Below are 26,647 nucleotides of genomic sequence, written 5' to 3'. Positions count from 1 at the left end.
GGTTGGGAGCTTCTACCCCTGTTGATGTACGGTGCACGAGAAGAGCTTCTACCTCTAAAATTAGCAGTTTTCTTAATGTTTTCCCCATTTTGGTTGGAAGGATTGGAGGGGCACATGGCAGAGGAATGAAATAGGGATTCGCAGGAATCACAAGGAGAAGGCCTCCATTCATATTCAACTTTAACCTTCATGATTTCATCCTCAATAGATAAAGGGATAAAGTCTGGATATTTGGTCTTGCTATTAACCTGAATGCATACATGGGCATAGGTCAATCTAGTTTTCTGGGGAGTAAGAGCATCTACTGCTAGGGGAATACCAATTTAGTAGCAATGCGAGAAATACCATCAGAGTTCCAAACGCACAGCGGAAGGTCTAGCAGCTTGACCCATATAAGAACCGAGGAGAAGTTTTCTCTTATGGGTTTAAACTTAGGATACCATTTTTGTAAAATGAAGGGACGACCTAGGAGAAACCACACTCCCCCATTCCATACCATTTCGTAATCCATAGGAGAAGAGAACTTAATCAGAAAAAAAAAAACCCTCGCTCAGGTTAAAAAGTTGGATAGTACCTTGGAGCTTCCAAGTTTTCAGAAGAGCAGCTCGGAGAGCCTCATAATAAGGTCTCCTTCCAACCGAAAAACCTACCAGAGATTGATTCCATTCTTCAGCAGCAGCATCTGTTTTGGTTCGCTGGAAAATAAGAACTTCGTTAGTGTCTTCACGTAAATCAACAGGGAGATCTTTATAAGAAAGACAAGCTGAGGTAACAAAATTCATCCAGCTCCGGAGAGGAAGAGGAGTTAGAGGAACAGAAGCTGAAAGATGAGAGAGAGAGGGAAAGTCTTGCTCATGGAGAGGGGATCCCATGAAGAAGGGAACCCCTCGCGGAGAGGGGAAAAATGGCGGCAAGGCAAGGCGGCAAGGGAAACAAAGCAAACCCTAGCAGAGCGATTGTGGATACAAGTAAAGAAACATTCTCTAGTTAGTAAAAACTCTACTTACCTCTAAAATTTATCCTGTTATAGATCATCTAATTGGATTTCCCAAATCTTATCTCTATTGTTACCTCCCAAGATCCATACAGTACCTTACTAATACCTACTCAAACTTAGTCGATGTTATTAATCATGTGTGCTAATACATGTCCGAACCTCTATGATAAAACTTCCAACAACTCAAATAAGTCATATGTTGCCTTCCTCAAAGGTAGTCTTCATTATGGCTTACCAATCCATTGAGACACTCTCCATCCATTGAACTAGCCAACAACTCAATGTTTTATGTCCAAACCAAATATATTGAAATATATCACCATATTATTAGATAATTTAACAAATCACAAATAATCACCATTCGCAACATCGACTCTAGGATAAACTATCATACATCTTTACCAAATCACTACTAACCTTAATATTTCCTTATATATGATACAAGCTGATGATCCAAGAAAGACCATACCTTATGGAGAGCTGATGAAAAAAAAAATCATCTATCAAAAGTTGCCATGCCATATTGTCATGGATCAGCACCATATATCTAATACAAACATGTTGATCTCAATTGCTTCTCCTAAACTATTATATATACTCCTAACAATATTTTGCACATTGTACTAATATAAATACATGTAATATAATCACATAAGCATTTGAATGACATATGGCCCTTTCAATTTCAATATGTATTCTCTTCTTTTTTTTCTTAATTATGCTCTATCACTAGCTACTTCTCAACTGTGATAGAGGAAAGCCTTTGATTAATGATGTTATTGTACAAGTGAGAAAGAAGAAGTTATGAAAAAGCCAAATAGTCAATGATCTATTCCTTGGAGCAAAACCTTACAGCTCTAGTTATGGTGATCAAAGAACAAATAGATAATAAGAAGTATAACGGAGAAAGAATGATGAAATCAAGATGTCGATATATATGTTTTTCCTTTGTTAGCATCATATCAAGGTGACATGTACACACTATAGGTGAAAATGATGCATAATATAAACAAAATGTTGCAGTAGGAAGGACTTGACGAATGAGGGATATGCGTATTCACACACATGAAAGAGAGATAGAGAAAGATATGGGATCCTTTTTTTTACGTGAGGTATATCTTATTTGGCAAGTTCAGCACTACAAACCATCTCTTTTAGCACTTCTCCCTCTCTTTTTTACTAGTTAGCTTTATATATTTCAAAGAGAGAAATCCATTGAATCAAATTTTGCAACGAGATGTTATTTTTACTTGAGCATGAAATGGGATACTTACATCTATTTTTTTTTTATTTTTATGTAAGAGGAGGGGTACATTGTGCCCCTAGCCAACCCATAAAGTGAAGGAATAGGATAGTGATTTTTAATCAGTATTTGTTGAATTCAATGAATGATGTTCTTTTAATTGAGTGATATAGGGTTGGGGAGGAGTTTGGGGGGGTTTACATAATTATTTTATGAAGTAAGAAAATGTATAACATATAGGTGTCATTCCTATGAAACTCATCACGATTTAGTTTTGGAAGAGTCTATAGATTTGATAGGGTCAACTTATGACATTAGTTTTTTTTTAAATCTCCTTTGAAATGGCTTTAGCCTATAATGTATAAGTTCATATATGATACACAAAATTAAAGGTCATAGTAATGCAATAAAAAATAAATAAAAGCTTCAACAAAATGCATAAGAGTTATGAAATAAAAATAAAAATTAATGAGTTTCATTAATGTGATAACGATTTAATGTGATAACGATATAATGCTCCAAAGTTCTTTATAATTAAGAATTTAAAATCAAACATTAATTTCCAACAACTTCATTATATAATTATCTTCATCTAACATATTGTAGCTTGTTTAGGTGATTAAATCATTTTGTGTTCTCAAATATTATTATATAGATATTTTATTAATGATTTTGTATAATGGCGAGTTCAACATTATTCAATCTCTACCATTTTAATATGTTTATTTAAAATTGTTGTAAATAATAAATTATATAATTACCTACATTTAACATATCTCCACCAAAATAATATATTCAAACACCATTTTTTTCATGTAATGAAAATATTACAAATTTTAATTCAATTTTAAGTTGCACTGTTCAGTAGGAATCATTCTGAAAGTTAACAATCAAATTATTTATGGCTTGGTCAAGCTTCTGAATCTGCAAGCTATTTTTTATTTATGTTGCTACTCTTTTTTTAGGAGACAATTATGGAAAGTTCTAAGGATATTGGGGTTAATGTTTCACATTGTAAACAACATTGGATTGTTTTTGGAGACTTAAATGATTAATGGCACCATAAAGAAAAGAGGAGAGGTAATATTACTCCTGATGATAAATTCAGAGAGATCAATAGTATGATTTTAACCATGCTTTAAATGAGCTAACCTCTATTGGTCTTTTTTCACTTCATCTGGCAACAGAGTTAATTATCCCAATCATATAAAGCTTAATAGAGTAGTTATTAATTATGATTGGCTAGATCTATTTCCTACCTCTTTCTATAAAGTTAAAAATCCAATATGTTATGACTATTCACCTTTTATTGTTCACACTAAATACAATTGTTATGGTGCAACACATATTCTTATTAAAATTTTATTGAACAAAAATGCCATAAGTCTTTGAGGTTATTTGTAATCTCCTCCTTGTCCCAATTAAAAGTGGTCCTATATACACCCTTTATTTTAGATTGAAAAAGATGAAGGAGGTAATCAAAGCCAAAGATTGTAACTCTACTATTCTTGTTTCCAAAAAGTCTCAAGTGCTTCAATAATTACAAGCATCTTGGTTAGAGTGCTTAAATAGGGATCTTTTGAACTTGTCATTAAATAATGAAGCTAAATTCATTGTTGAACCCTATCTTCTTCTTATTTTATATGGTCTTCCAAGATTATGCATAGGGGGAAAAATTAGCTTAGCAAGGTTGAAGAGGATCTTATTTTTTTGCATGGAAAAATTAAAGGGCAAATAAACCTAAATCTCATCAGACAAATCACTATAGATGAAGGCTCCTTTCATACTCCTTCCAATATTGTTTGGGCTGGCATCCACCACTTCAGGAAACTCTTTAATATTGCCACTCCTCAATTAAATTGTATTTTTATCCCACTTGTTTACTCGATCAGTCCTCCCTCTCTTTTGTCAAATCTCATTGCTCCCATTATGGATAGTGAAATTAAACAATTGAATTTCTCCTTTAATGCTTGCTCAACTCCTAGTCCTCATAGATTCACTTTTGGCTTTTATTAATCTAATTGAGATATTATTGGTAATCAATTTTTCAAAGCTTTCAAACACTTCATTAGGAAAAATTATCTTCCTAAAAGGTTAAAGTTATTGGGATTGCATTAGTTACCAAAGTCTCAATATGCTGGGAGGATTTTATATTATAAACTTATGTCTCTTTGCAATGTTTTTTTTTTAACTATAATAAAGCTTCTTGCTATTATGATTAAATCTATCATGCCTTATTGCATTCATCCTACTCAAGTTGTTTCATATCTAATAGAAAGTCTTGTAATAATGTTATTCTTGCTAAAGAGATTCTCTCTAACTTTCACTTGACCAGGAAAAATCATTTTAACTTTCACTTGACTAGGAAAAATAATTTATTCTATCATAAACTAGATATTTACAAGGCCATCGACTCTATTGTATAGAGACTAATTATTGCTTCGTCATAAACAGAAGGGATTCCTTGATGTTTTCATTGGCTAGATTAAGGCTTGTATTCATAATGTCCACTACTCTTTGTGTTAATGGCGCCCTTGAAGGTTTCTTTAATTCTTCTTTAGAACTTCGGCAAGGTTATACCTTATCCCTTTTTTTTTCATTGTAATGGATGGATTTTCTAACCTATTAAAATGATATTTCTTAGGGAGAATATATGATGGTTTTTTAATATGAATAAAGTGCATCACACCAACTTACTACATACTAATGATTTACTAGTTTTTGGAAAAAGCTAATATTCAAAATTTGCAGCATCTTAATACCTTAATGAATCATTTTAAAAATATTTTTGGGCTCTCCATTTGCATCACTAAAAGCTCTTTCATTTGTTCTAGATTCACTCTTAATGTGGATACCCTAGAAGTAACATTAAACCTTCGAAATGACATTATGGGATTTCCATAGTTAGGCATTCCCATTGCAACTAGAAGAATGCTAATATATGACTTTCAACTTCTTATAAAAAATGTTCTCTTTTTCTAGATGATTGGAAAGCTAAAGCTTTATCTTTTGCAAGAAGATTATAATTTATTATATTTACTATTTGGAACTTGATAGCCTCTTAGATTTGGGGTTCTATTATACTAAAAAGCTCTTATGAACATCTTGAGAACTTTGTGCAAGGTTTTTCTTTTATGGTGACATATCAGCAAAAAGTTGAGGTTCATTTCTTGGAAAGATATTTGCAAACCTTTAAAATTTTGTGGTTTGAGTATTCCTGCCTTGTCTGATATTAACTTTGCTTGCAATTGTTCAGTAATATGAAGATTTCATACTAGTAATAGTATTTGGCTAAATGGTAGTGGCATTGATACACCTCTCTTTAAAAGCCAACCTCTTGAAACCCCAAACCCACTAAATGTTCAAATAATCTTGGATAAATTGTTGAAATTTTTAAAAAGAACTTCACATTTAAAATTTATGAAGGGTGGCAAAAATTTTTAAAAGGACCAGGTTAGCTGGCTAATTTAACAGGAGGAGCATGAACAAAGGAATATATTAGAAAGAGCATATTCTCCATTGTGTTTGGCGCAGTCAGAAAATGCCAAATATATTGGCGAATGAGAGCAATGTGCCAACATGCTTCGTGCATTGTAGAATGCACCATAGCTATTGGCACATTCTATATAATGCGCTGGACTGTTTGGCGCAGTCTAAATATTGTTTGGCATGTTCAGGCCTAATCCACTAATTTCATGAAATTTGAGGTTCTAGTATCATCAATTTGGAGCTTTCAACTCGTTTTTGTGAATTTTCAGATTCAGTGATATCTGAGGTTGTTATATAAAGTTATTAGTTAATATATAGGTATATGATATTTGAGGTTGTTAGTATATATATATATATATATTTTAATATTTGTTGCTTTCTAAATAAGTTTTCTTTAGATTTTAAAAAGAATTGAAAAAAAAAAATCCAAAAGAAATTATATGATTTTAGAACGTGACAGGCTTTATTATAATAATTAAGAGATTAAACAGCTATTTTTAAAATACTTCACTGAATAAAATATCAACCAGAAGGCGAATTATACGAAACCAATAACACAAAAATAAGGCCTTTTCATATTGTCGATTACCATGCACAGGCGTGCTTGGAGTTGGGTTTGAGTTGGACAACATTTGAACTCATCCTCAAACACCTTATGGTTGTATTGCCACTCTATTATTGCATTCAGAAATTTTTTCCTCTTTTTACCAGCTACAACAATGTGGCCGTCAAATGATTCAAACAAAAATGCATTGTGTGCACCATATCAATTATGATAAAGAATATAGTGGTCAACATTAGCAATTGGTCTTTCAACAATCACCGGAATAAAACCATCTTCATTGCATCCTATTTTACAAATTCTAGCCTTAAGAATATTCATAGAAGCTACATAGCCATCATGTGCCATGAACTTTTGTTGTAGAAATCTCCAACTCAAATCACTTAAATCTGCTCCATCCCTATGTAAGGGAAAGGGGATTTTCATAGCTTCATCAAGCGCATACCATAAAATACAATCTTTATACACTGACTAGGAATGCATACAGCATCAAAAAAATTCATTCGATCTCACCTTCTTCTCTAGAATATCATAAGTGGGATGCGACAAACATTCCTTCAATCTAATGTTACCATCCACATTTAACTTCTTCATAGGAATTTTATGAATCTTACTCATTATTGAGGAGGAAATAAGAAGTTGAAAATGATTTCCAATCAAGGTTGAGCATCCAACAAATTGAAAAAATAAATCAATCACTAATGGTCAATTAATATGACCAACATATATTTTATTTATATAGGCATGACATTAGATCACATTAATGTGAGATGAAAAAAGAAAAATTTTATTCATCATATTGATTAGTAGGGCCATAATGACAATATAATAGAAGCCTATTATATAATGAAAAGCTTTATTATAATTTTGATCTATTTGGAAAGGTGCGAGGCTTACCTCTGCTATTTAAGGTGTGTATGTTCATTTGAAGTTGAGATGTGGAGATTTAGAATATGCCTTAGAGATGTTTTGGCTATGTATGGAAACCCTTCATGGCATCCCCAATAAACAAAGGTTCAATTTTGCAAGCAGACGAATGCATGAATATATAGCATGAATCCGTGATAGCCCATTGGAGTAAAAGGCGAATGCGAATGAGACATTTCATTTTTGCTCCTATATTAGTGGTTCGAAGATTAGGATGATGCCCTTCGAGTTATGCAAGAGGCAGTAATGAGGGTAAAAATATACAAGACTTGTTGGAAGACTATTTAGATTAGGTTCCAAGAAGAAAATGATCATCTCATCGGTTCTCATTTCTTACATACACGATATCATGAGATGCAACGTGATCATGAAGGTGGATATTCACCAGATGTTGATTGGAGAAACCTTGACAATGAGCATGTGATATTATATGAAAGTTGGCATCCTAGCTTGGACAAATTCATTTTGGAATTTTATAATAATTAGATGGAGCTATTGCGTGAAGGTAAGCCAAGAAAGTTTTTTAATGATGAGGACTATAAAGACCTTCAAAATGAATTTGAGTGTAATTTCAAGTGCTGCCCAATTCAAACCGAACTCCAAGTATGTCTTTATATGTTGCATAGGAGATAGGAAACCTATGTAGTAATATGCACTTTTGATTTTGGTGTGTGTTATTTACCTTGCTTATTAAAGTGAATGTTATATTATTATAATCTTTTATGAGCATTAACGCAGTTTGTCATTATTAGTAAAGTCGTATTTATTTCACTAGAGATTATTTCAATGTACATATAGCAATTTCACACATCCAAATTTAAGTGAGAGTATAATATTTTCAATACCAACTTCAATGCAAACAACAATATCAGTCCTTTAAATATTTACAAAAATATGATCAGGAAAATAAAGAAGAATGGAACATCTATCAATGACGTGGAAGATCCCCACTCCCTAGAGTATATATAACTAGGGCCTTCCATCTTTTTTGTTAAAGTTGAGGTTCCTCAATCACCTGCTCCTCTTGCTCACGAGCATACATATGTTGATTTGATCGCTATGTAGATTACTATGATGGTTTTCCTCCCATTAACTATGAGGGAGAAAATGGCAACCCAACAGATGATATCCACTCAAGTATAGCCATGGGAGTTAAGGACTATGTAGTGGGTTTCTGAGATAGTGTGCCATAGTACACATCAGCTGCATCACTTTCTTGTGCATCGAATAAGCTCCAATGTCATGTGGAAGGTCCTGTGCTAGTCCTATCATAACTGGTGAATGGTGTGTACATAGAAAGTCTAGGTTGTTTGGTGGTGTCGGCTGCCTGTCGATCTGGATGGAGCATCAGAGGTTGATCGTCTGGCCCCCTGAACTCTATAGGAACTTATTGCATGCTCCCTAGATTGGGTCCTCTCCTCTATGGTGGTATTAAAAGTGGTATAGTCTATATAAAATATTCGTTGAACTCTGGTGGAAAGTTTTGTGACCTTGTCAATAGACAATTGCAATGAACTAGCATTTTGTCCATGCCCCACAGCTAATGGCTCAAGAATGACAGTTAACCATATGTAGTAGTTGGCCTAGATGATATGAGAAATTCATCAGATATAATTTTAACAATTAATTCAAAAATAATTGATTCATAAACTATACATAATGTAAATAATCAATTGTATAACTAATCTTTCGCCAGACAATCTCAAGAAAAAGTCTCTGGTGGATCTGTTTGTGATTATAAAAGATAGCATAAGATCTATACCACTGTAAGTACGTTCCTAACTCCTGATTAGCAGTGCCTTATGGTGGAGTAATTCAAACCACATATGCTCTCCTCTCCTCCCATAACTAAAGGTATGCCCAATATTGTATTATCTAGTCAAAATATGCTCTTCCTCATCCATCATTCCTCTTGAAACTTTGTTCCATTAGTTCTATATCAATAACTATACTCCCCACAAACTATCTTATTTCACGGTCGGGGAGATACGACTCAGTGCGCTTTTAGCTAATTAGTATAACTAATGCTCTCTAAATCTCTCTCTCTCTCTCTCTCCCCCCCCCAATTATGACCTTGTTGGGGCAAAGCAACCAGAACTTCTTCTGTGTATGGGTCTATACTCATCTATCATTTAAGAGTAGAGAGTAACACATCCAAAAATGTATGTGCGTATTAGGTATATGCTTGATGAAAAAGTTATTGGGTTTTAAAAAGATTAGTTTTCTTCAAGAAAATTGAATTTTTAGAATTTTAGTACTAAAATTGAACACGTCATTATGAATGATATATTATCTCAGGAGGTAAATATATCATTCCCTAATGAGTTAAGATTACAAAACTATAAATTCATCCTGATTATCATAGTTAAACTTAGGGAAGAATAACAGATTATCCCAAAGGATCAAAATGATTTTTTATCGAGTGTTTGACTATAATAATTTATATAAAGGATCATTAATTTCATAATCAAAGTTATGTTAATAGAATAATATATCTTCCCGAGAAAAGAGGATATCGTTTAGTATTGATCATTTTAAATATGATGATAATGATAGTTAAATTTGATTTTTCCAAAGATAATTAAATGAAGTTTTAAAAAATTTATTTAGAAAATTGATCTGGGTTACTATATCTCCTACGAGCACATACCCTTATAGTTAATTATATCATAAGAAATCAAAATTTTTTATAAATACTCTCAATTAAAATAAGGGTAGAAATTTTATTTAGAATTCTAGAATATTGATATCAAGGGAGGTGAGGATTGGAATTTTTAATAGAGACCAAATCAAGTGGAAAACTTATTTTTGGAGGTTAAAGGAGAAAAGGTAAGAGATTCTTTGGGATTCTAAAACATTTTAGAAGCACTCGAGCCTATCCTAAGTGTTATGCTTAAATTTAGATTAAAAGATATTTAATTTGAATTGCTAATTTTATTATAAGGTTGGGATAAAATTTTCAAAGTTTGAGGTCTTATAGTTTGAACCTTCCTCAAAACCTAAACCTAAATTAGATACTAAAAATCAATAATTTGAACCTACCTAATGTAATGTAAATCTAGACTTACCCCAATATGGATTCGGGAGCTAGCTAACCATCAAGATGCTTCAAAATCATGTATAAGGTCTTTTATGTAAGAGTGGTAGAGATGTTATTCAGTTAAGTTTAAGGAATCAAGGCCGATATCTTGAGCAGATCCTAATTGGCCCCTTAACTGATTTTAGGTAATATGAAGCTTAAAGTAAAATTTAGTTAAATTTTAGGCTCATTTAAATTTATTTCTAATGCAATACATGCTAGTTGACTCGATAAATGCTTAAATCAGAATAAAATTATTTTAAAATCAGGCTTAAAAATAATTTTATTCTAGAGATTATGCAACAACCACTTGATAGGACTACACCCTAATAGATTAGGTGGCCTGTCAAAACCCACAAGTAGGGAGGCATCTAATAAGAAAGAGAAGAGTCAAAATGAATGTATGTAAACTCTTGACGAACCAAAGCTTACTTCTTAATTCATTAGAGTTTGTATGTTGACTTAAAAATTTTAATTTAATTAAAGTAAAAAAAATTTTGTTTGTACTCTCATGAGCTTCCAATCATTTTAGGCTAAAATAAGATATGACATGCAAGAAACAAAGCTAGAAAAATATGTCATTTCTACTGCATAATCAATGTAAATAAAATTAATTAAATTTATCAATGTCCATGTGGTAAGTGCCAGTTAATATTACAATCTAGAATTTTATTGAAAGTAAAGTGGCCGGGTACCCCTAATAATAAGCCCAAATTTTTAGTCCTAAGGCATAAGTGACTTTGAGAATATGATTCTTCTCGTTGTTCACTTCTTCATCCTTCTACGGGCTCCTTGGATCCACCATGTCCAGACATCCAAATAAAAAGAAACTCACCCTCTAAAGGGGTGTTATCTTTTCTCTTTCAATATTTAAAATTCATCATAATTTGGATCTCCAAATGGAGAGGAACTCTCCCCTAAGAGATGTCCCTTCCTCTTTGGATTCCAAATTGAATGCTTAATATCCCATCTTAAAGTACTTTTACAACTCAAAATTACATCAAATTATATTGAAAATCAAAGTAAAAATCTAGACTCAAATAACTTACAGTGTTAACTTAAGCAGTTATGATTAAATCATCCCAAATAGTTTATCAACAATAACAACAAGCCTTTGTCCCACTACATAGGGTCAGCTATATGAATCCCTTCTTTTCATTATGTCCTATTAAAAGTCAAATTCTCATTTAATTCTAATAATGAAATATCATTTCTAATATTTTCTAACCATGTCTTTTTAGTTCTACCTCTACTTTTCTTAACATAAGTCAAATCTAATACCTCTACTTTCCTAATCGGATCATCAAAAGGCTGTAGATTTATGTGACCAAACCATCTAAGGTGACTCTCTCTAATATTATCTTCTATTAGAGCTACACCAACCTTTTCATATATAAGCTCATTTTGTATCATATCTCTAAGGGTAAAGCCACTTATCTACCTGAGCATCCTTATCTCTACAACACTTAACTTAGTATTATGTTTCTCTTTTAATGGCCAACATTCAGCACCATAAAGCAATGTAGGTCTCACAACCATCTTATATAATTTTTCCTTAAGTTTGAGGATGACTTTTCTATCACACAATAAGTCTGATGCATTATTCCACTTCAACCATCCAACTTGAATTCTGCTGATAATATCCCCATCTATTTCACCATCACTCTGAGAAATAGATCCAATATATCTAAAATGTGTACTCTTATTAATGACTTGATCACCCAAAGTAATAATCCCTCACTAGGTCTATTAACACTAAAATTACACTCTATAAACATTTGAAGCTTGATTCAAAGTAGGGAAGCTTAAGGGTTGATCTAGTTAACCAGGTTGACTCATGGCCAGGGTTTAGGCTCAACAGGTTTGATTGGATTATGGAGTATGGTGGAGGCAGTTTCAAGAGTCATAATGGTCTAAATGACCATTTAGACTTTTAAAGGTCTATCAGGGTTAACCAGGTTGACCTGGGGTCTAGGATTAGGTTCAATAGATTTGAAATGATATTCTAAGACTTTTGGAGGGGGTCTCATGGTCTAGGGAGATCATTTCAGTCAAATTAACAATTTGGACTATATAAGGCCTATTTGGTTAAATAAGTTGACCCAAGCCCTAAGTTTGGTTTCATGTTTGAAATATGCTAGAAGTGGTATCATATAAAGAGGAGACCATTTGGTTTGAAAAGAGTATTCAAACCCTTAAGGGGTATTTTGGTCAAAATTGGTTAACTTGGTCAACCAAGTTTGACCAGGGTCAGGGCTTGAGTCCAATGTACTCCTAATGATGATTAAGATGCATTGGAAGAGGTTTTGAGATTTAATTTGAAAGGCTTTGTTGAAGTCTAGAAAAAACTTCAAAACTTCCCTTAAGGTACATTTTAGCCATGCTGACCTCTGGTCAATTGAGGGTCAAAGTAGGTCCATCAAAATATAGTTTACTACTCAACATATTATGATCAAGGGTTTGGATGTGGTTAGAGGCTTTGGAGAAGTCTCCAAGGTCAAATTCTACTAGGAGACAAGTTTAGTAGCATAGGCCATAAATATTTGAAGGTTTTTTAGCCTTTGGATTTTAATCTAGTCTCTACGGTTAGAGACCTCAAATTAAGCTCAAATTTTGAGAATAGACCTAATAGACATGCATAATTAGTATTTAATTGATATATCATGAATTGAGGGTCATTTGATTTGGGTTTAAAGTGTTTGAAAATTCACTAGAAAAGGCTTTCAGGACAGGGACCTTTAGCCTTGGACTTTGGTCTGGATTTAAATGCTTAAATTTAAATTATCCAAATCATTGAAAATCATTTGAATGATCATAAATGATTGGATAGGATTGAAGCTAGATTAGAGGTAGGATCAAGGTTTAAACTGGAGTTGAGATCTTGATAGGTTCAAAGTCTAGATATATTTAAAGTTTGAATTGATTTGAGTTTCAGTTTAACTTGAATCTAGACTAATCTAAGATCTGGATTGGTCCTAGGGTCTAGTTGATCTAGGGTCCAAATAGATCCTATGGTCTGGATAGATCCTAGGATCTGGGTAGATCTAGATTATATGGTCTGGATAGATCTAGTGACTAGATTGATCCTAGTGACCTCATACAAAAATGAGGTCAACAACATGTCGCATGATAGAGTTCTCCATATAGATGTGCTAGAACAGCACTACCAATAGAAATCCTATCAAACGTGTCCACTTTCATAAGCAATGACAACCACTGTAATGAAATAAGAGACCATAACATGTTTGGAATTAGAAAATACCCAATCATAAAGAGGATGTAAGCTCAGTCATGCTAAATAAATGGATTGGGTGCAAAGTCAACGTATGAGTCTTTATACAAAGTCCAATAGAGCCAAAGTAATGGGAGCAACAACTCAACCTAAGTGGTACCCATTGTAAAGGTTGTGCTGTCATCCTCATCTTCAGGTGCATGGCACACTATATCTCTTCTTGGATTTGTACCAAGAAGCTTAGAACAATAATTTATCTAGTTGGACCAACGACGTCCTTGACCAACTACATTCAACCCCACCACTGCATGCCCATCAATTCTAAGATCAAGTAGCACAAGCACATCGTGAAGTGTGATCATTATCTCCCTGATCGTGATATGGAAGGTGTTCATCAAGGGGCACCATCTCTCAGCCAATCTTGCAATCAAGTTTTGTTCCAGATGAATGAACTATAAATGTTGAAGGGTATCAAGGCTAAAGTTTCTCATAATATATATCATACATGGGCACTCAACTGTCCATTCTCGTTCCATACATAAATATTCTGAAGCAACTAAGGGAGAGGCCTGTTGAAAAAAAAGGTAAATAATATTATGATAAGTATGTCATGACCCAAAAAATGTTGAAGTTATGAATAAATAAGTATAGTTTATATCTAATCTGGATTGTGGGCCCTATCCAACAATCCTAGTGATGATATGCTCCTTTACACAATTAAACTTTTTTCTCCACCAATATCATCGGAGGTACACCACCAGGAATGACTACGCCTCGATCTATCAGCAATATCTGTTATTAAAAATTTAATAATGTAAGAAGTAGGTTGAATGTAAGCACAAAAAATGAGTTGGGACTTAATTAAATAACTATAGTTTATATACGAAACCTGGATGAGGGATTATATGGACAGGTTATTCTATTGTGAATGACTTATTTGCAAAAACCAAAAGCCTTATGTGAGCTGGATGAGGGCTCACTCATTTTATTATAAAATCTATTTATTTGTTGTCGACCAACACGAGTCCTAAAATCTGGAGCAATCAAAGGGAATATTCCATATTGTTCATTGAAGGTGGGTCATAGGTCCTTGGGAGGAATGACATAAAAAAGTTTGGAGTACATAGCCTTACAGATGTTAACAGTATAGTTTATAAAAGCATTATGATCTCATCGCCTTTATCCAGCCACACTAAGGACATGTACACAAGGTACATGATATAATTATGGTTTGTTGCACATGCATGTGCAAGAATTTGAACTTAGTATCTCAACTTTTTTAGCACAGCATGACATATCAACAACTTTAAATTCCTTTCTATTTATCATAATTAGTTCAAGACATTAACTTGCTTCATGTTTGACTCATTGTAGCACAATCATCAGTCATGGAATGAAGTCTGACTCACCTTCCACTACACATCTTGCAGCTTCTATTAAATATTTTAGGAATATCGACTTGAGGTTATAATATATAGACATTATCAACCCGGCAACCCACGAGCATTCCTGAGCATACCATTAAAATATTATTATGAATTTGTTGTCATAATGCCATATCGATGGCCTTTGTTGAATAGTAAGGATCATTTAGACACATCATATTGTACCAACCAATCCAAGGCTTCTTGCTTAACAGTTTTGATGTTATTCATCATGCGATTGAAGTACATTATATCCTCTATGTTTCCTGTAAAGTACATCTTGTTGTTGAGGCCCTCACTATCTAGAATTCCCAAATGATGCACATATTTTTTAAAGTTCTCACATAATTATCAAAGGCAGTGTCTATGAAATGCATTGGGAAATACTTTTTTATATCCCTTATAAGGCCTAGATAATTATCATAGATTATGCATAGGTTATCACGATCAATGACTAGATGAACCAAATCATGCAGGTTCTATAGGAAACAAATCTATGAATCATTACTCTTTTATTCAATGACTATAAATGCCAAGGGAAAAAGTCTATCGTTTTCATCTATTCCTACAGCGACAAGGAGGGTCCCTCGATACTTTCCAAGAAAAAAGGTCCCATCCAAGCTAAGTACTAGTTGATAGTGTTTCCACCCATGGATGGATAGACCAAATACCCAGAATAGACCCATGAAGCGTGCACCACCTATAGCTGAATATTGTACGTTGTGCCCAGTAGGGACAAACGTATAGCCTCCATGAAATGGAATAGAGACTGAGAAGATTCTTCATAGCTATTAATAGTTGCTTTGATAATTTTTCTACATGTGTCTCAAGTCGTTATGTATGAAATCTTGATGTTGAACAATGACTCTATTAAAGTGATGATTTCATTCGGCTTAATGTTGAGTTATTGGAAAATTATAAGGATTATAGGTATACATATAAACTTTGAGGTACAATTGTGATGGTCGACAACCATCATGGAGTGGGTGTAGGTGTGTTGCAACCCACATATAGATATTTTCCATATCCAACCTAATTTATTACTTCGCGATGCATGTAAGCGCGAAAGGCATGGGCAGTATGGATTGACATTTTGTGCACATAAGATGTAAGCTGGCTCTTGTTGGAAGTCACTTTGACATATTGGACAATTTGAACAATCGACCACCAATTAATTGCACACTGCAAATCTTCCTTTGTAGAAAAAGTTTCTCTTCATACAATTATGTTTCCATAATAGCTTCTATTGAGCTAACTCCATTCAGGGCCAGTGCATCAAATTGTTTATCACATCCCAAAGTTGCATTATATGAAGAGCTTCGTGTAATCATTATTTGCGATCATCCCCTCTAAGCCATCAAAATTCCATCTTGCATGATCTACACTGAATCCTTAACCATTAATCTCTGTATTGTTATATTTGACCAAAGAAACATGGGCCATTCATCCTAGGTTATCATGTGATGAATCACTTGTACCACTATCCATTGTTTCATATGTATTTACTTCGTCTTCAGCTTCCTAACAATCTTATACCATTTTATTTTTATGATGTGAAGTGTACTGCATGTATGGCCTGGAGCAGTTATATTAAAATTGATTATTATGAGGTGTCTCCCAAGTTAGATGGTGACTAACACTAGGTCGTGATTGAGAATCTTGATGTTAGAAAGTTGGTCACTCACACAAACTAAGCCGGCCATGAAAATGAGCTTGCATAATTCTTATGTACTCTCTTGCACTCACCCGCAATGCAGCGGGCTTCAACATAAGCCTATGCTAAAAAATTTTAATTTAGGCATGGATAAGTTCACAAAGATGCTAACATGTACCATCTAAATGACCATCAGAAGCAATAGTATGAACTCATATATACACTTGACTAGATGGGCTTGGATTATATGTTTCTGTTATTTCTTCAACCTCCATATAGATGATGATTATATGTGTTTTAGCCTCTGTAAACAAGAACTTACAAACCTCATCATCGGTGAAATGTGTAGCATAGTAGCCTCAACATTACCAATGATATGTTGTCCTCGACAAGGAGTGGCCGATTTTTGACACCTATATACTTTATTAAATTTAGTCCGATGGAAGATTCAAACCCTAATTTGGATTACCAAATAGTTTTCAAACATGACATGCTTATAGTCTTATCGAGCAGCTCGATAAGACAAATCCAATGAGCCCAAGATCGTCAAATTCTGATATCATTAAGATAATCAAATGTCTAGTAAATGATTAATGATCAAGGGAATCAACATCAGTCATCCATTTAAATCACTCCCAATTTATCATTGATCTTACTCCTATTGATTAGCCATGACACTTTTTAGAGAACTATAAATAGACCCCTCTTTTCTCATGAAAGAAGGGTCCAAGAAGCAAGGAGGAAGAAGGGTCCCCAAGCATGGAGGGAAAGAAGAGAGGAGACGAAGAGAAGTCTTTCTCTTGCCACTAAGTTCCTCCTTGACCATCTCCTAGCCACCGACCAACGCCAGACTTCTTCCCATCATCAGACTTCTACCCATTGCCAAACTTCCGTCACATTTATACTCAATATCAGACTTCCTCCGGTCACTAGATTTCTACTCGATGTGGGACTTTCGCCCGTCACCAATTTCTACCATATGCCAAAATTATGTTCGTCATCGAACTTTTGTTCAATGCTAAATTTCCACTTGCCACCAGACTTTTCTCCATCATTGAACTTTTATCTGATGCTGGACTTTCACCAGGCTTTGGCCATTCATTGGACTTTCGTTGGACTTATACTAGAAGTTGGGCTTTAGCCCATCGATAAATTTCTAGCTGACAACAGACTTTTGCTTATCACCGGACTTCTGCCTGACATCGAACATCCACCCATCGCCAGACTTTAGTTAAAATTCTACCCTACGTCGAACTTCCTCCCATCGTCAGATTTCTATCCGATGCAAGAATTCTGCCCGTCATTGGACTTCTACCCTTGGCCAAATTTTCGTTGAACTTTTATCTGGCATTGGACTTTAGACCATCGTTAAACATCTGTCTAACACCAATCGTTTACCCATTGCTAGACTTTTAACCTTCGTTACCAACCACTTATGATCCTTCTGACCTTCATATCTAGATTGTGGTATATCTGACCTCCATCGCTAGACAATGGCCTTTTTTGGCCACTTTTCTTGCCGACTAGGTCCCTTCGACCACTATCATCAGAAAATAGCCTTTCCGACCTTCGTCACCCTTCGACTATGGTTCTAATGACCAAAAAAACTAATCAATAGTGATTCTTTAAAGTCCCAACCTAAAATACATTTTATATGATGTATATTTATCACATCAAGTTAAGGCCTTCCCCTAGGGAAGGGCCTTATTATAATTGACTATAAATAATAGTTGATTCATTCAAATTGAGCAGGCCCCATGGTTTTCCCCTTTCTAGGTTTTTCATGTAAAAATCTTGGTGTCTCTTATGAATATTACACTCTCTCTTTCATCCGTTTGTATGATGGATCTTCATACAATGCTAAGACATTAAACATTATACTTCTCTATGGCTATAAATATTTTAGGACCCAATAGTTTGGCGCAGTCTATGGGAACATGATTTTTGACTGGAGGGCAATTTTTGTACCAACATTAAGAGGTCATTCATGTCAGCATCATGACATCAACTAATATTGCATCAATTTAATTAGAATTAAATATGGATTGGAGGGCAACCTTGTCTATATTCGTAGTTAAGAAGATTCCTTTAATTTTACATCATAGAAAGATATAACTCGATCATTATCAAGCCTCCACTCAATTGACACGGTTAGTGTGTCGCCATACTACTAACATAGCACATTGCTTCGACCCCTTTAATCAGAGATATCTAATGTTTGCACACATCAGAATGGATGCATATTCCCTAAATAAAAATCAACTAGACCACTGCCATCATTAGCCCTTCATCTGATGTCTTCTATATGTCCTTTACTTCATATCAGCCATCATCGACATCTAGCTTTAGTGTTATTAGTAGCACACTCTCCAATTATCTCCTTCAACTCTCTACCCAACCATCAATCGACATCAGACTTCCTCTTGATCATCAATTATCGATGAAATTTTGCTCAAACATCATCAAAATTTCATCCCTCTACTAACAATTACACTATCTCCTCTCAGGTACTATTACCACAATATTTTATCAAATCATCCTCTTATGCAAGAGGTGGTTATTCTTCTTCTGTCTATGATTTTTTATTGAAAGAATAAACTCTCATCATGATTTCTTCTACACAAAAGAGGGGAACTAAAATTTGATAGGGGATCATGTTTATCTCAGACAGTGGAGTGTCTCTAATGTAAGAAGAAAGCTAGAGAAAAAGAGAATGGAAGGAGAAAAATTTTCTTCTATAGAAAAGAGGGACACTAAATTTGAAAGGGATGTCGCCTATCTCATAAAGTGGGAATGCCTCTAATTTAAGAAGGAAGCCAAAGAAAAAGAGAATGGAATGAGAAAACATTTTCTTCTACACAAAAGAAGGGCACTAAAATTTTATAGGGGGTGCTGCCTATCTGAGACAGTGGAATGTCTCTAATGTAAGGAAAAGTCAAAGAAAAAGAGAATGGAAGGAGGAAAGATTCATTTCTACATTAAAGAGGGGCATTGAAATTTGATAGGGTATGTGAAGTTACTAGATGCACCAAGAGGGGGGGGGGGGGGGGGGGGTGAATTGCGAAAATCATATTGCAATAAAAAAACCTAAGCATGAGATCTAAAAAGTTTTTTATGTTTTTTTAAATTTTTGACAAAAATTTAACTAATGCGGAAGGAAATATTTCAACACAAATAGCAACAACGGATTCCACAAATAATTTCACCAAGCAGTTATAATGAAAATCAAATGCAAGTAAAAGTAAAAATGATAAAGAAAAAAGCACACCAGAGTTTTATAGTGGTTCGGTCACCTGACCTACGTCCACTCCCCGGAGTCCTCCACTCTGGGAATTTCACTACAAAACTATAGTTCTCCTTTTTTCCCTCGGCAAGGCAGAGAAGCCCTTACAAATCTCACATTCACCAACCCGGCATGGCAGAGTGTCAAGCAGTTTTCTTACCCTCCTAGCGACGGCAGCGTACCTTCTTATTTTTCTCCCTCGTGGAGAAGGCAGAGTACCTTAGAGGACACGGATATAGACGAGTCTCCCCCTAAGAAAGCCTCCCATAAGATCTTCCCAAGCCACAAGAGGAGCAAAGTGCAGCAAGAATGGAGAAACCGTGTGATCTCCCTCACACTACTCCCTCACCAAGCTCAAAATTGCCTATGGCTTCTACTCTCTTTCCTCTCTCAACCCTAAAATCTTCTCAAGAGCTCTCTCACAAGGATTCCCTCTCTAACCATATTCCCCTCTCTCTCTCACACACCTTAAACATAATTATTTTGATACTTAAAATGGGCTCCAAAATCCCTGAAATTTTCAAAGTAGCCGTTACTATTGTACGGTACGATTTAACATCCAGTATGATTTGTATAACAGGCTTCGTCTTGGTAAGAAAGTTTATAAATAGTTCAAGAACTTTAAATATAGTCATACAGTAAGATTTACAATCGTACGATACGATCATCAACTCTTCTGTTCGTACAGGACGATAGTCGGGATGATCAAAACTCGTCTTTGTATATCATAGCACACGACCTACTTCGTACAGTATAAATAGTCAAAATGAAGACATCGTACAGGAAGAAGTCTAGGATGATCAAAACTTGTCTCTATACATCGTATGATATGATATATATTATATAGTACGATTAGACAAAAACAAGAGATCATCTAGAACGAAATCCGGGATGATTAAAACTTGTCTCTATTCATCATATAGTACGAACATGTTCATACAGTACGAGTACCAATCAGTGATTAAAATCTTAATTTATTTCACTAATCACAGGTTAATTTAAGTAAGTATTCAAAATAAATTGTACCATATGAATTACTTCGTATAGTACGAACGGATAATAAAACTTACTAAAACTAATCTGGCGGCTAGGGTTTTGAATTAGTAACACATCATACAGTATGATAAAAATAGTACAGTATGACTTGTTCACAAAAATAAGATTCAACATGATCAGATCGTACAATACAATAAAAATTTGTATAGTACGATCAACATAAAAAATATATATATATTTCTTTTAAAACCCTCTCCTACTATGTGTGTGCATGGTTGCTTAGACTTACATACAGTTTATGGCCAGACTCAAGAAAAGAGAAAATAAAATAAATAAAAAATTACAATATTACAGACTCACACTCCTACTCTACCCAGTCTTGTGTCTTCCTGTTGTCCTTAGTAGCTTGTGATCTTCCTGAAATGTTAGTACTCACAGACAATAGCAAAAATCAAAGATATTCAATGAATAATAGTTCAGGTGGCATTATTTGTCATCATCAAAATCTCAAACTCGTGGTCATGGATTGCAACAATATCCCCTTTTTGATGATGTCAAATAATATTTGTTATAAACAAATTTGTAAGGCATTTTTATTATTATTATTTTTAATTAATTAAAAAAAAACACAACATAGACAATAAAAGAAAGAAGGAAAAGAGAGAAAAAGGAAAAAAAATTCGCATTTCATTGAAGCATAGAGAAACATGAGCAAACTACATAAGCATAAATAAATTACAAACAGACTTCTTCCCCTTTTGACATCACCAAAAAGGGAAGACAAACAATACTAAAAAAGAAAGTACAAAATAGATACACTTCAAAAAGGAGGATTCTGATCACTTGGAGGTGGAGGTGGAGGTGGTTGGAAAAATTGAATGATTGTATCAAAATAGTGATCAATCGAAGTGAAACGTTCCCCAAACCACCGCATGTCATCCTCGTGCTGTTGATGCTATTCATGAATGTGTGTGTCAAGATGACTTTGAAGTTAGTCGAAGCGTTCGACCAAATCATCGTGAGGGTAGGATGGTTCAGGTGCTCGTGGAGGTGCATGCCGTCGTGGTCGAGCAAGAGCTGCTGCTGGGGTAGCTTCTCCTTCTTCTTCATTAAAGTCAGGTTCTTCAGGCTCGTCCCCGATGAAAGAGAATATGGAAAGAGGCATATGTATAAAAAATTGGTAAATTATCAGGTTCACCAGGATAAGTTAATTTGTATTTATTTTGAATGATGTATCCCATAAGGTGGCCCCAATTATCAGGTTCACCAGGATAAGTTAATTTGTATTTATTTTGAATGATGTATCCCATAAGGTGGCCAAGGGCTAAATTCTATTTCATGCGGGTAGTAGGGAGGCGAACTATAGTTATATTTCAGATATAGTCAATCACTAAATTAGCCTCATCAAATTTTGTGTTTGATATTATTAGGTAGGTAGCGACTGATAGGTTCGGGGTCATGTAGACTCAGTCGCCAGCTTTGGGTATGATCGAGGTGCGAAGGACGTGCTGAATAATTTGAGCATTCCAGTTTAAGGATTGAATAAGGGGCTGGTGTTGATAGAAGGCTACTTTCCTAAGGACACGATTGACATCACTTCAGTTGAATTCATTTGTGAGAAAGGAACGAACCCTGGGCCCTTCAGTGAGTAGCCCAATGTATTGGGCAATGCAGCTTTAGTGATTTCTATATTTTGGCGACAGACAAAAGAATGGAAGGTCGTATTGTCGACGGTGTAGGTAAGGTTGGCTAGAAATTCAAATAACAGTTCTAAATTACAGGGGAAAGTCAGGGTAAGAAGAAACTGGAAAATGGTGGAAGCGAAGAGGTTCAGTACCTCGAAACTTAAAGCTGCCTGATTGAGCATTTTAGATGGTGTAATCTTACAGGCTTTGAACTTGTGATAAGAATCTTTATTTTCATCATTTAAGAAGAAAGCGTTGTGACGGAGAGAGGAAGATGAGCTTCCAACTATTAAACGACCCCACTTGTTAGAGCTTGACATTTTCGGAAAGGTAAGTAGATTAAGAGAGAGTGAAGAGGAGTGTGAGTGAAATGTTCTGCCAAAGAACACAATTTATAGAATTTTTCATATATCGTACAGTGTGATCTGGTATCATACAATACGATGTGCATTAATTTTTGTCTGATCTATCATTTCAAAAAAGGTGGTCAAATCGTACAGTACGATGATATCGTACAGTACGATCAAAAAGATTTCGATCGTTCCGAGGGTCGTCGGTACGACCCTTGACAAAAAATTTCATATAGTACGAACAGGTTCATCGTACAGTATGAATTACAATCATATCATACCAGCGACCTTTTAGTCAGTCTCATCCATTTTTTGATGAGGTGGATCGTACAGTACGAAGAGGATGTATTGTACAATACAATCACCAATAATATCATACCAAACTGAATAAATTCATCCTAATATGTCCACTGATGTGAATCGTATAGTATGAAGAGGTGATATCGTATCGGCCGATGACCATTAAATGTCATACCAAACGAATTCAATAAATTGCAGTTGTATCGTACAATATGATGTTTATCATATAATATGATAAATAGAGGCGAATTTTATATCTCGGTTGTGTTATGTGTAGATTTAGATATATCGTACAATACAATAGTGGATCGTACAGTACGATAATAGAGTGTCAAATGTCAAGGTTTTATGTAATGAGTGTGTGATGATCAAGAACAACCTTAAAAGAAAAAGAAATTTTATGTTTGATTTTTTTTTGTGTTTTTTTTAATTTGTTTGTTTTTTAAATGCATTACTGTCAATGACACCTAGTCTAGGCCTTAAAGTGCTAAAGATATCGAATACTAATGGTTTTATGAATATGTCTGTCAGTTGATCTCCTATAGCGATGTGATGCAATTCTATATCTCCTTTAGCCATATGATCTCTTATGAAGTGGTGTCTAATGTCTATATATTTTGTTCAAGAGTGTTGAATTGGATTTTTAGAGATGTATATTGCACTTATGTTGCTGCATATGATTAAGATGGTTAATACAGGTAATCCAAAATCAAGAATTTGTTGCTTTTGTTACAAACATGTTTTTTGGATAAAGATTTTGATGATAGCAAACAAAATACAACTGCCATTTTCTACTGACTTTTCAGGACTCAAAGATCGGACGAAAAACGGAATCAGCTCAAGACTGTGAAGATTAGGGTTGAGTCAGTCTGTAATTTTCTTTTTTCTTTCTTGAGTCAATTGTAATTGTTTGAAGTGACTGATGTTAAGTAACCCTACACACACACACTTGAGAGATTTAGAACTTGTGCTTTTACTCACATCGGCCCGGACGTTATTTATATCGTCCTGAACGATCGAGTTCAAAACAGAAGATATAATCAGGATTTCTTAGTTAAGGCAACCGTAATTAAACTGCTCGGCCAAGATGATACCTGTATCGGCCAAGATATGCTCAATACATAAATAATTTGCCGTCATGATCAATTTAAGTATTCTGTATTTTTGGAAATTGGCCAGGACGATTATTTAATCATCCTGGATGATATTGTATAATTATGCCTAAATTGATCCGGCAGTCATGGGAGTAATTAAGGATGATTGATACGATTACATCATCCTGGATAAATGAAAGATCGGCCTGGACGATCCATTCAAAAACCCTTGGTTGCTCCTCGACGATAAATATCAGCCAGTACAAATTCAGGGCGATGCTCTGGACGATTTTCCTCTGATTTGAACTGATCGGCCGGGACGATCAAGCAAATTTTTAATCGTCCAGTTTGCATTCAGGGAGATGCTCTGGCCGATCTTATGATATTTGTACTGATCGGCCAGGACGATTTCTATATCGTCCTGGACGATAAAGTTGGCAACTTGCAGTTAATGAGCTCCTTTGAAGCTCTTCTATTTAAGAGCTCTTGTTCAACATTTTTTAACATCTTTGGCTGCTGTCTTGACCTGAGAAAACCTAAAGGAGTGAGAGAGAGAGAGAGAGAGAGAGGGAGAGAGAGAGAGGATCTTATGAGGGGGAGCTTGTGAGGGGGTTCATTAGAGTTGCTCCAAGCATTGTTCCACTTATTCTTCCCTAGAGTCTCTTGTCCTTGGAAGGGTTGGGAGAGGTAAGTTTCAGCAAGTGATCGTGGTTCTCTGCCTACTTCAGGAGGAAGTAAAAGGATTTGGGTTCTCTGCCTTGCCAGGGCGGCAAAAAGGAGGTGCTTTGTAAGGGCTTCTCCGCCTAGTTGTGGGGGCTAAAGGAGAGTTACGTTGGTAGTGCAATACTCGAAGGGTGCCTCTGGGGAGTGGGCGTAGGTCAAGTTGACCAAACCACTATAAACCCTTGTATTGTTTTTACTACTTCCGCACTTTAATTTTTTTCGCACTTATTTTTCCGTGGTGATTTTGGTTTGTGATAATCATTCTTTTGATTTTAAAGAATTTTTTAAAATACCAATTCATCCCCCCCCCCCCTCTTGGTTAGCCTAAGGACTAGTTCATAGGGCTTAACATCCCTAACGAACTTTCAAGTGGTATCAGAGAGGGATTCATAAAAACAAAGTTTGAAAACTTTTTGAATTTTGATCCATAGCTAACTTTGGGAATCGTAATACAACTGAAAGATATTCTATTACACGACCTTCCTTGTTTGACAACCTTCCTTTTGATTTTTGGAAAACTCGCATGGCTACTCCTTTACAATCAACTGACTATCGCATGTGGATGCTTATTAAAGAAGGATATTCTCCACCTACTCATGAAATTAACGGAATTAAAACTAAAGTTGCTTTTACTAAAAGGACTACTGATGAAAGAGATTTAGCTTAATTGAATATGAAGTGTTTGAACTGTTTTTTCTGTGCTTTAAAGTCTGAGGATTACATGCATGTTTCTACTTGCTTTACTGGAAAAGGGATTTGGGATAAGTTGTGCATTACTTATGAAGGAACCAATGAAGTGAAATAATCTCGTTTGAATATTCTCTTGCATGACTACGAACTTTTTTGTATGAAACCTTATGAATCGAATTCTGATATGTATACATGGTTTACTCAAATTGTAACTTCTTTGCATGCTTTAGGAAGAGAATTCTCAAACTACGAAAAAGTGAACAAAATATTAAGAAGCTTTCCTTCCTCTTTTGATGCTAAAATCACTGCTCTAACTGAATCTAAAGATTTAAACACCTATTCGATTGATAACTTACTTGGCTCACTAATTGCTTACGAGCAAGGGGTGAATCAAAGAAATTTTGATGTATGTGAGAAAAAGAAGGAGAAAACAGTGGCACTGAAGGCACATAAATCTGACTCTGATTCTTCCGGGTCTGAGAGGGATGACATTGCCTTTATCACAAGGCAATTCAAAAGCTTTCTAAGGAAGAAGCAAAAGCATCATCAAAATTGGAGAAAAGGTAAGGATAACAAATATTCTAAAAGATCTTCTGATGTTGTTTGCTTTGAATGCAGGAAGCCTGGACATGTCAGAGCAGATTATCCTACACTTCAAGATCACACAAGCAAAGAAAAGGGTGAGGAAAAACCCAAGCTCATGAAGGACAAAAAGAGACTTCAAAAGGCGTCTTGGGCAGATTTTGCAATGGATTCATCAGAGACTGAACTTGAAGACGAAACAACAAACTTTTGCTTAATGGCGAAAGATCATCTTGATCAAAGTGATGAAAAAGAGGTATGTAAACTAACTTATGATCAATTGTTCGAAATTTATGAGAAAATTCATGCATCATACAAAAAATTTAAAAAAAAACTC

General features: G+C 34.8%; 1 long non-coding RNA gene across 2 annotated transcripts in view; it reads right to left on the bottom strand.

Annotated features, from left to right (window-relative positions):
- Positions 1-7,996: 7,996 nt before the first annotated feature.
- The window catches only part of LOC110105360, a 44,661-nt gene continuing 26,010 nt past the window's right edge, over positions 7,997-26,647 (bottom strand). Inside the window, exons 2-4 of one of the 2 annotated variants that reach the window (XR_003699617.1) lie at positions 14,243-14,321; positions 13,560-14,098; positions 7,997-8,801 (exon numbers count right to left, since the gene is read on the bottom strand). This is a non-coding gene — a long non-coding RNA (uncharacterized LOC110105360). The remainder of the gene's footprint in view (positions 8,802-13,559; positions 14,099-14,242; positions 14,322-26,647) is intronic. The other variant, XR_003699616.1, reaches the window with a different exon arrangement.

Source organism: Dendrobium catenatum, unplaced genomic scaffold (genome assembly GCF_001605985.2).
Source record: "Dendrobium catenatum unplaced genomic scaffold, ASM160598v2 original_scaffold_98100, whole genome shotgun sequence".
Taxonomy (NCBI): Eukaryota; Viridiplantae; Streptophyta; class Magnoliopsida; order Asparagales; family Orchidaceae; genus Dendrobium; species Dendrobium catenatum.
Note: the sequence above shows the minus strand (reverse complement) of the source record. Positions and strands in the feature narration are given on the sequence as shown.